The 9,303-nt window shown below is 43.1% G+C and overlaps 1 protein-coding gene across 1 annotated transcript in view; it reads left to right on the top strand.

Moving 5' to 3' along the window:
* The first annotated feature begins 1,020 nt into the window (after positions 1-1,020).
* The window catches only part of LACC1 (laccase domain containing 1), a 141,363-nt gene continuing 133,080 nt past the window's right edge, over positions 1,021-9,303 (top strand). The window contains exon 1 of the mRNA XM_063952844.1: positions 1,021-1,093. The gene's annotated coding sequence lies outside the window, so the exon portion shown is untranslated. The remainder of the gene's footprint in view (positions 1,094-9,303) is intronic.

Here is a 9,303-nt window from a genome sequence, read left to right as displayed (position 1 = left end):
GGATATGGGATTTTTCCTTATTTTGGAATAATTGCATACCATAATGAAATATCATGGTGATGGAACCCAAGTCTAAGCACAGAATGCATTAATGTTTCATATACACCTTATACACACAGTCTAAAGGTAATTTTAGCCAATATTTTTTGTAACTTTGTGCATTGAACAAAGTGTGTGTACATTCACACAATTCATTTATGTTTCATATACACCTTATACACACAGCCTGAAGGTCATTTAATACAATATTTTTAATAACTGTGTGTATTAAACAAAGTTTGTGTACATTGAGCCATCAAAAAACAAAGGTTTCACTATCTCACTGTCACGCAAAAAAGTCCGTATTTCGGAATATTCCGTATTTCGGAATATTTGGATATGGGATACTCAACCTGTATAAAAAATCATTATGATCCCCTTGCTTGTTGTTGCATGTTATATATAATTATATTTATTTGTGCAGTACAGATGGTATAGTGGTTAGCATTACTGCCTCACAGTACTGAGGTCATGGGTTCGATTCCCACCATGTGCCAATGGTGTGGAGTTTGTATATTCTCCCCATACTTGCGTGGTTTTCCTCCGGGTACTCCTGTTTCCTCCCACAATCCAAAAATATACTGGTAGGTTAATTGGATACCAACAAAATTACCCTAGCATGTATGTGTGTGCGTGAACATGTGGTAGGGAAAAATAGATTGTAAGATCCACAAGGGCAGGGACTGATGTGAATGGCCAAATATTCTCTGTAAAGCGCTGCGAAATATGTGTGCGCTATATAAATAACTGGTAATAATAATAATATTTATTCAGTATTGACTCAAGGAAATCCACTGTTTTATTCTAAATTGGTAGCAAAGAACGTCGGAGAAACATTTACAGTATGCACTGCTCTGTACTGCACATGTGAAAGTACAGGGAAAATCTGAACCTTATGCAAATAGCCCTAAGGCAGCCAGTGGTTTCTGTGAGGAACAAGGGCGGAGACTAATCTACGTATTTATTGCCGGGTGTCATTGTACTTAAAGGAAGTAAAGTCTACATTTACTGAAGGCTCACAGTGTCAAGATCAGGACCTGCATTCCAAACAACAGTAAGTTAAGGACATTTCTCATGCTGTTTTCATGCATTTGGGGCACTATTCTTGAACTCTTTTCAGTGTTATGCACAAATGTTCAATAGCTTACAGTACACAGGACAACAACATGCAGACTTCTCAGTTTCTCAAACACGATCTTTGCAAACGTACTGTTTTCAGTACTTGTGTGGATAAAAAGGATATGCATTATACTAAATGTGTTTCTGCTTTTGTGAAATGTGTGTTGTTATCATACCTACCAACTGTCCTGATCTTCGCGGGACAGTCCCGTTTTTTGGGGACTGTCCAGCTCAGTAGTGGCTCTTGCCACGGGCAAGCAAGACTTTTGCCGGGGGCGCCGCTATCCCAAGGGCGCCGCCGCCGTGGCAAGAGCCTCTACTGTGTACAGATGTCGGCGGCGGTGGTAATGTGTCCAGACGCGGATAGCGGCGGTTAAGAAAAGGTCCTCTCCGCGAAGGGAAACTAGACACGCAGTGAGGTAGCGTCTAGTTTCCCTTCGCGGAGAGGACCTTTCCCTGTTACTGGAGCCTGCCGTGTGATGCGCCTGACGTCATCGCGCACCGCACGGCAGTTTAGGACAGTCATAGACGCTAGGGGTCATAATTGACCTCTAGTGTCCATGCGCTCCTGTGGATCCGAGGCAGTACTGGGCGCATAACTGCAAGGAGCACAGCTACTGGGGGCACAACAGCTACTGGGGACACAACTACTGAGGGTGCAGTACTGGGGGCACAACTACTGGGGGCACAACAGCTACTGGGGCACAACAGTTACTCGGGGCAAAACTACAGGGAGCAAAACTGACCATGCCCCCTTCCCTATGAAGCCACGCCCCTATTTTTGTAGCGCACCTGCGGCGCGCACTAACTCTATTTCACCTGTTGGGGGAGGGGGTGCCAAAACAAACTTTCGGCCTGGGAACCACAAGGTCTAGAACCGGCCTTGGTCCCGCTGTCCCACCTGCAATCTGCAGTGTCCCATGGTGGTGTGTCGGGGGGTAGTTGGGAGTCTCCTGTCACTCACTGCTCAGACGCTGTGCAGATGCGCACAGCATCTATTCACTGGAGACAGAAGGAGAGGGGGCATGCCAGCACCTCACAGAGCACTTAGTGACGAGGTCATGCCCCTTTTCAAAATTGGAGCGGCTTCATCGCGCAACGGTCCTGCGTCCCCTGTCAGAAATGTTTGGGAGGTATATGTTGTTATTATAATTATTACTACTACTGCTACTACTACTATTAGAGCCTTGAAAAAGTGATAAAGGAGAAAGAGATAAAGTACCAGCCAATCAGCTCCAAACTACCATGGTACAGGCTCTGTTTGGAAAATGAAAGGTAGGAGCTGATTGGCTGGTACTTTATTTCTCTCCACTTTTTCAATGAGCGTGGCTCCATCTGTAATTATCTTCATCATCATTAGTATCATCATTATGTTCCACCCTCTGTTTCACGCTCTCTGTCTCCCCCACCTGTGTCACCCCTGTCTAGGGATGGCTATCGACCATCAATAATTAATATTTATCAATGTTTTATGGCCATGTTGAATACTTTTGCCATAGATGGGCAACAACCAGATGGTTTCCCTTCATCAATGGTACAGCATAACCGAATGGGTTTTTCTTTTCCTTTTTTTCTTTTTTTTTTACAAGGTGTCGGGACAGAGCGATGGTGTCCACATCAATGGCCATCCCTACTCTGTCTGTCTGTCCCTCCTATTTACAATGTAAGATCTTATGAACAGGGCCCTTTCCCTTCTTGTGCTTTTCCTTCTTTTATTTAGACTATCTTCTAAATAACTCTCCCTATAACGGCACCTGTCCCTCTGTTTCTGCACCCTGATGCTTATTTTAGTGTCATATTGGCTGATGCAGAAATGTTTATATACTATGTACTTGTCCTACAGGGATGCGTTTAATTTGCCGGCTGTCGGGATCTCGGTGGTCAGGATATCGACGCCGGAACACTGACAGCTGACAATGCCACCAGCAGGAATCCCGGCGCCAGGGCTATTCCACGACATCCATAGAGTGGGAATAGACCCTATGATGAGCACAGTGAGCCACCGTGCCCGCAGCGTGGCAAGCGCATTGAGCCTGCAAGGGGACTGTTAGCGCTTGCCCCGCTGCCGGCATTCTGATGGGCGAGATGCCGCTGTCTGGATATTGACAGCCGGCATCCCGCCCGCTGTAAAACATACTAAATATGTCCTACACTGGCTTGTACTGTAAGTAGCTGTTTTCTTGTTTTGCTTATTTTTATATGTACTTTGTTAGGTGCTGCATAACCCTTGTGGCGCCATATAAAGGATAATAATAATAATAATAATAATAATTATTATTATTATTATTATTATATAGTTCAAACAAACAAATTACAGAACAATCAAGAAGCATATATACACTATAACGAGGAACTCAAGCATCTTTTGTAAGTCATAATAGACAAGGCAAATAGAAAAATCAGAAAGCATAATACAAGGGTCATATGTGGTCAAAGTAGAATCAGACTAGAAATCAAGAGGAGAGCGGACCCTGCTCCTGAGTGCTAGGCTGATTGAGTTGTACTTCACTGCTGGAGAGGTGCTTATGTGCAGTGAACCTTTATAGCTCCCATCATTTATGATATATTCACAGCTGTGCTTCTCTAGGCACTGTGAATGAGTATGTTGTTAATTAGCAATAATTCAGCCTATATGCTAATACCTCACCCTTCTCCATTATTTTTATATGGAAAAGTGGATTAATTGGTAAAAATTAATAAGTGGTGGAACAAAATCAGAATCAAAAAATACAAAATAAACTTACAGCATACACCAGACACACATCCGTGCTTCCCCTGCATAGGGTGCCTACACTTTAATTACATGCCGCTCTTTATTTAATTATATCCTGAACTTTGTTATAATGTAATAATTTTTGCCATCCAATTCCAACTACTACATTTTAGAGATGAGCGGGTTCTGTTCTCTGGGAACCAAACCCTCCCGAACTTTGCGATCTGAGCCCGGCTCGGGTTTTCCCACCCACCTCAACCACGTCATTGAGGCAAAACGTCATCATCCCGCTGTCGGGTTCTCACGGGTTTTGGATTCTATATAAATTCCCGTGCATCGGCATCATCTTCACTCCGGCATTGGAGAGTGTACTGGATGGACGTGTCTGTCTCAGTACTGGGTGGCGTGGCATGGATTGCGGCGGGTGGGGGTGCCCTGTGTGCTGTATCTAAAAAAGGGGTGCCCTCTCTGTCAGCTGTATCTGAAAAAGGGGTGCTCTCTCTGCTGTATCTGAAAAATGGGTGCTCTCTGCTATATCTGAAAATAGGGTGCTCTCTCTGTCTGCTGTATCTGAAAAAGGAGTGCTCCATCCAGGGGCTCTGCTCGAGTGTAAAATTAAAATAATAAAAGCTAAAAACAAAGAACCTAAAATTATAAAAAAAAAATATTTTTGCTTGTGCTGTACCCCAGTGTACTATACAATTTTTATTTTTTATTTTCATAAGTACTGTGACACTGCCGGTCAGACTGTAGTATATTATTTCCTACTAATACATGTTCTGACTTATTTGTGCGATACTGTAGGTGAAGTCAACCACAGTGTAATTATTATATACATTTCTGACTCATTTGTGTGACGCTGTCAGTGAGATCAACCACAGTGTGTAATTATTATATATATTTCTGACTCATTTGTGCGACGCTGTCTGTATAGGTCAATACCAGTTTGTGTTGATAGAAATGGAGGCTACTACTAGTGCTGAAGCTGCTGCCACTAGTCATGACATTGACAATGCAAGTCCATCAACATCATCTGCTAAGACAGATGCTCAGGGGCATAGAGGGCTTAAGTCAGGGTATGTAAAATAATTTAATTTTAGAGTGTTAAAGAAAAAAAATCAAAAGGAAAGTTAGCTGCAGAGGCAATAAGACAAACTGTGTTTTGAGAATCAGAACCATCAGACATTTTGTGGAACATTTAGGTGTGTTCACGTCATCTGACATTTCTCACACTGTTCTCATAGAAAAGCCTATTTCATCTCCTTTCACCATTTCTGAATCATCAGCAGATGCGGGGAGCAGTACAAGTAAAGATGATGATGATGATTCTGATGAGGAGGGCATAATACAAATTGAGGATATGTGTGTGGAAGTGGGACAGGATGAGGGGAATATGCATGTACTATCTGACAGTGAACATGTTGATGATGATGTTGTTTGTGTAAGTCAGCCACCAGTGGCTGCAGTTGTTGACCGTGATAAAAAGAAAGCCATTGCGATGCCTGAGCATAAGACCAAAAAAGCCACCTCTTGTGTGTGGGATTATTTTTACTTCAATCCTGACAATGTTTATAAAAGCATCTGCTCCATTTTTGAGGCCAAATTTAGTAGCGGTAGGAACGTTAGCCATCTAGGCACCTCCTCCATGTTACGTCATTTGTGGCGAAGACATTAAATTTATGGTACAATATTATAATGTAATTAACACCTCATTATCACCATCCTCAGAGTAATTACTTAATGGAGGAAGTCCTAAAAATTGTTTTATGGGGACTGAAACAAACCAATCATTTCAGCCACAAGTGATGGTCCCTGTCACTGAAATGATTGGTTTGTTAAACTGTGCATGTCCTGTTTAATATATACAACATAAGGGTGGGTGGGAGGACCCAAGGACAGTTCCATCCTGCACCTTATTTCTTTATATTATGTGCTCTTTGGAGCATTTTTTGAGCATAGTTTATAAAACTGCTTAGCTTTGTCATCCAGCTACCTTGGAGCAACCTTTTGGCCTAAACTAGATGCAAACAATATTGTGAGCTGTGAGGTGTTCAAAATAGACTGGAAATTAATGTTATTTGGTTAATAATACTGTAGGAACAAAAACACCCCCAAATTCTGTGATTTAAGCTGTTTGTATGATTTTTATTTAAAATTAGAACCAAAACCAAAACACACAAGGTCGGTTTTGGCAAAACCGATCCAAAACCAAAACACGAAGAAAAAACAAACCAAAACCCGAAACATGGGCAGGCGCACATCTCTACTACATTTACTAGTAGGATTAGCTTATAGATATTTTTAAAAAGTACAAGATGAAGTTGACTAAAAGGAATTATACCTGGAAATTATATTATAACAATTCCGCTCTGTAATGTTTTAAACGCCCCTCCCCACATCTCCACAGTATTGCTCTGATCCTGCTTCCTTTAACCGGGGATGATGATGGGGGGTGGGGGGGGGGGTCAAAGGGGACACCTGTACTGGGCCCCAAGGACAAGAGGGGCCCCAGGGATATAAAACTTGTGGGCACAGCCTCAGAGTGACAGGAGCCTCTCACACAAAGGCCCTCATTCCGAGTTGATCGCTCGCTAGCTACTTTTAGCAGCCGTGCAAACGCATAGTCACCGCCCACGGGGGAGTGTATTTTCGCTTTCCAAGTGTGTGGTTGCATGTGCAGACGAGCGGTACAAAAACATTTTGTGCAAAACAAGACCAACCCTGTAGTTACTTAGCCTGTGCGATTATTTCAACGATGGAGGTCCCGGAATTGACGTCAAATACCCGCCCTGCAAATGCCTGGTCACGCCTGCGTTTTCCCTACCACTCCCAGAAAACGGTCAGTTGACACCTATAAATGCCCTCTTACTGTCAATCTCCTTGCGATCAGCTGTGCGAATGGAATCGTCGCTAGAAGCAGTGCACAGTAACGATGCTCTTTGTACCCATACGACGCGCCACTTTTTTACCTGATCGCTGCGCTGTGAAAAATCGGCAGCATGCAATCAACGCGGAATGACCCCCAAAGTGACTGTGCAGCTTGAGTGTGCACCTGCTCTTCCAGGTCCAGCTTTGTTGCAGGCAGTTAAAGGACATGGCAGCAGCTCCGCTGGCCAGGATTCTCGTGCCCTGCACAGGCCTTTTCTGGTGAGGTGAGAGGGCCGCTTTGTTCCTACTGTGTGGTATTTGGGTCTGTATATTGGGGAGTGCAGCACAGGTGAGTCTCTCCCTGGGGTAAGAGTAAATTGTTGAGGGCATATAGGGCTTTGAGATAGGGTGTGGGAGCTAGGAGTGTTGCTGTGGAGTGTGTGGGGGAGGAAAGAGAGATATACATATTTATATACATGTATAGATAACATTTTTTATATATATTGATAAAGCTAATTATTTATCTTATAACATTCACAATAAATGGGTAAGAGATACAGTACGCAATTGGCGTATGAGGTACCGTAAGGGTACGCACTTAGCGTAGCATACGCTCGGCCGTGATCGAGACGCACATGCGACACGCTCATTCACAGCTTAATGCGTGGTGTCGGGCACGCTATAGGCGGTTGACTACCGTAATGCTACGCTACCAGCGTAGCGGACGCTCGAGACCACGAGGAGATCACGAGCGGCGCAGACGCTCACAGGGTGACAATCAGTAAACCTTGAATGTAACGCACCGAAAGGATACTCTTATGCTGTAAACCTTGTATTGAAATACTGTAGCGATATAACGCTGCTTAACCTTGTTAATGCTAAAGCTGCTTGAGCGTTTGAGACGCTCCTATTACCTTCTGCAATATAATAAACACACGATACCTTGCTAAGGTTCCAACACCTTTACCAACAAGCTTTTAGTTATATTGAAAAGGGGAAACAGTTACAAGTCATACACTACAGGCTAACATATAATTCTAACAGAATATCTAGACAGAAATATACAGAAATATACAATAGCGTCACAAACTTATACTATAACAGAGAGAGAGGGAATGGCCAATACAAACAGAGAACAAGTTGATTACAGAGAATTACTTACACACACTGGGAATGATCGCTGCGCAGCTTCTGGTACCAGCTCCAAGTTAGTCAATATGAAAACCGTTTGTGGAGAGTGAGAGAGCTGCCCAGGCTGGCTGATCTTATATACACTGCGTACAATACACTACAAAGGGACCTATAATCTCATTGTTCATTGGACACAGGAATGTCTCCCTGCATCATAACAAAAGGTCATAGGTTAGTTTGAACAGGTGGGCTGCGACTATATCAAACTGCTCAGGTGGGAGGGAATCTGAAGATTCCCGCCGCATGGGTAATGAATTGCAAATATAGTGAATGTCCAGAAAATACTAATGGCCATAACTATACGCAGGAGCGATTAATCTTTACCTAACCAGCACCGGATTGTTTCTAATAAAATGTTCTTTAGTTAGGTACCAGACACAGCTGTTCAAACCCTGTCTGACCCTTCGTACAATATAAAGAGGAATTCCTCTGTCCAGCGACCATTTACATTAAACAAACTTACAGTCATTATTAAGGGGAACATTATCTATAAAACATACTATTTGGTTTTATTATTTAACGATTGAGTCGCCCGCTAGACGCACACAAACTCTACCGTAAATGCACATACCACGCGCTTGAGCGCATGGCCGAGGCGCCATCACGCGGCTGCGAGTATCCGCACGCACGGGAGAGAATGTGCACGTGCAGCAGGCACGCGCATGGGGTGGATATATGGCAACGTGTAGCATGATATTTTTCCGACTTTGACAATATATATATATATATATATATATATATATACACACACACACACACACACACACAAGCAGAAAGTTCAGCACTCGCCATAGCAAGCTCACCTATCCTCACAACATCAATAAATAAATGATGGGGGTTTAGTTAGTGAATTGGTCAATGCACGGAAGCCTGCAAACTGCTCGCCAAGGTACCCCACCTTCTTGCAGGTCCTACACTATCACAAAGTCTCAAAAATTTAAAATTAAAAACCTGGCAACTGTATCACACATAATATAACTGCAAACATGCCCACTAGGTTTAATGTATGCCTGCCACAAATCATATGGCTTTTAAAGGCATACTAGTCACCTGACACTGGCTGATAAATTACTAAGGAGCAGCTGACACAGGTTTAGAACAAATGAGATTACACAGGGGTGCATGAAAAGGCCTGTGACTATGGTTAATAAGAGTTAACCAAAGATTAACCCAGCAATATGCAAACAAATCTAAAAAACCACAGCACTCGCCACCCCAGAAGCGGGGTGCAGTGTCTGCACTCACCACTCATAGGGTGGGGTGCATGCAGCCCATGGCCACCAACCCAAATATATACAAACAGAAAGTTCAGCACTCACCATAGCAAGCTCACCTATCCTCACAACATCAATAAATTAATATATAATAATAAA

Source organism: Pseudophryne corroboree, chromosome 2 (assembly GCF_028390025.1).
Source record: "Pseudophryne corroboree isolate aPseCor3 chromosome 2, aPseCor3.hap2, whole genome shotgun sequence".
Taxonomy (NCBI): domain Eukaryota; kingdom Metazoa; phylum Chordata; class Amphibia; order Anura; family Myobatrachidae; genus Pseudophryne; species Pseudophryne corroboree.
This window is presented reverse-complemented; position numbering and strand designations above follow the sequence as displayed.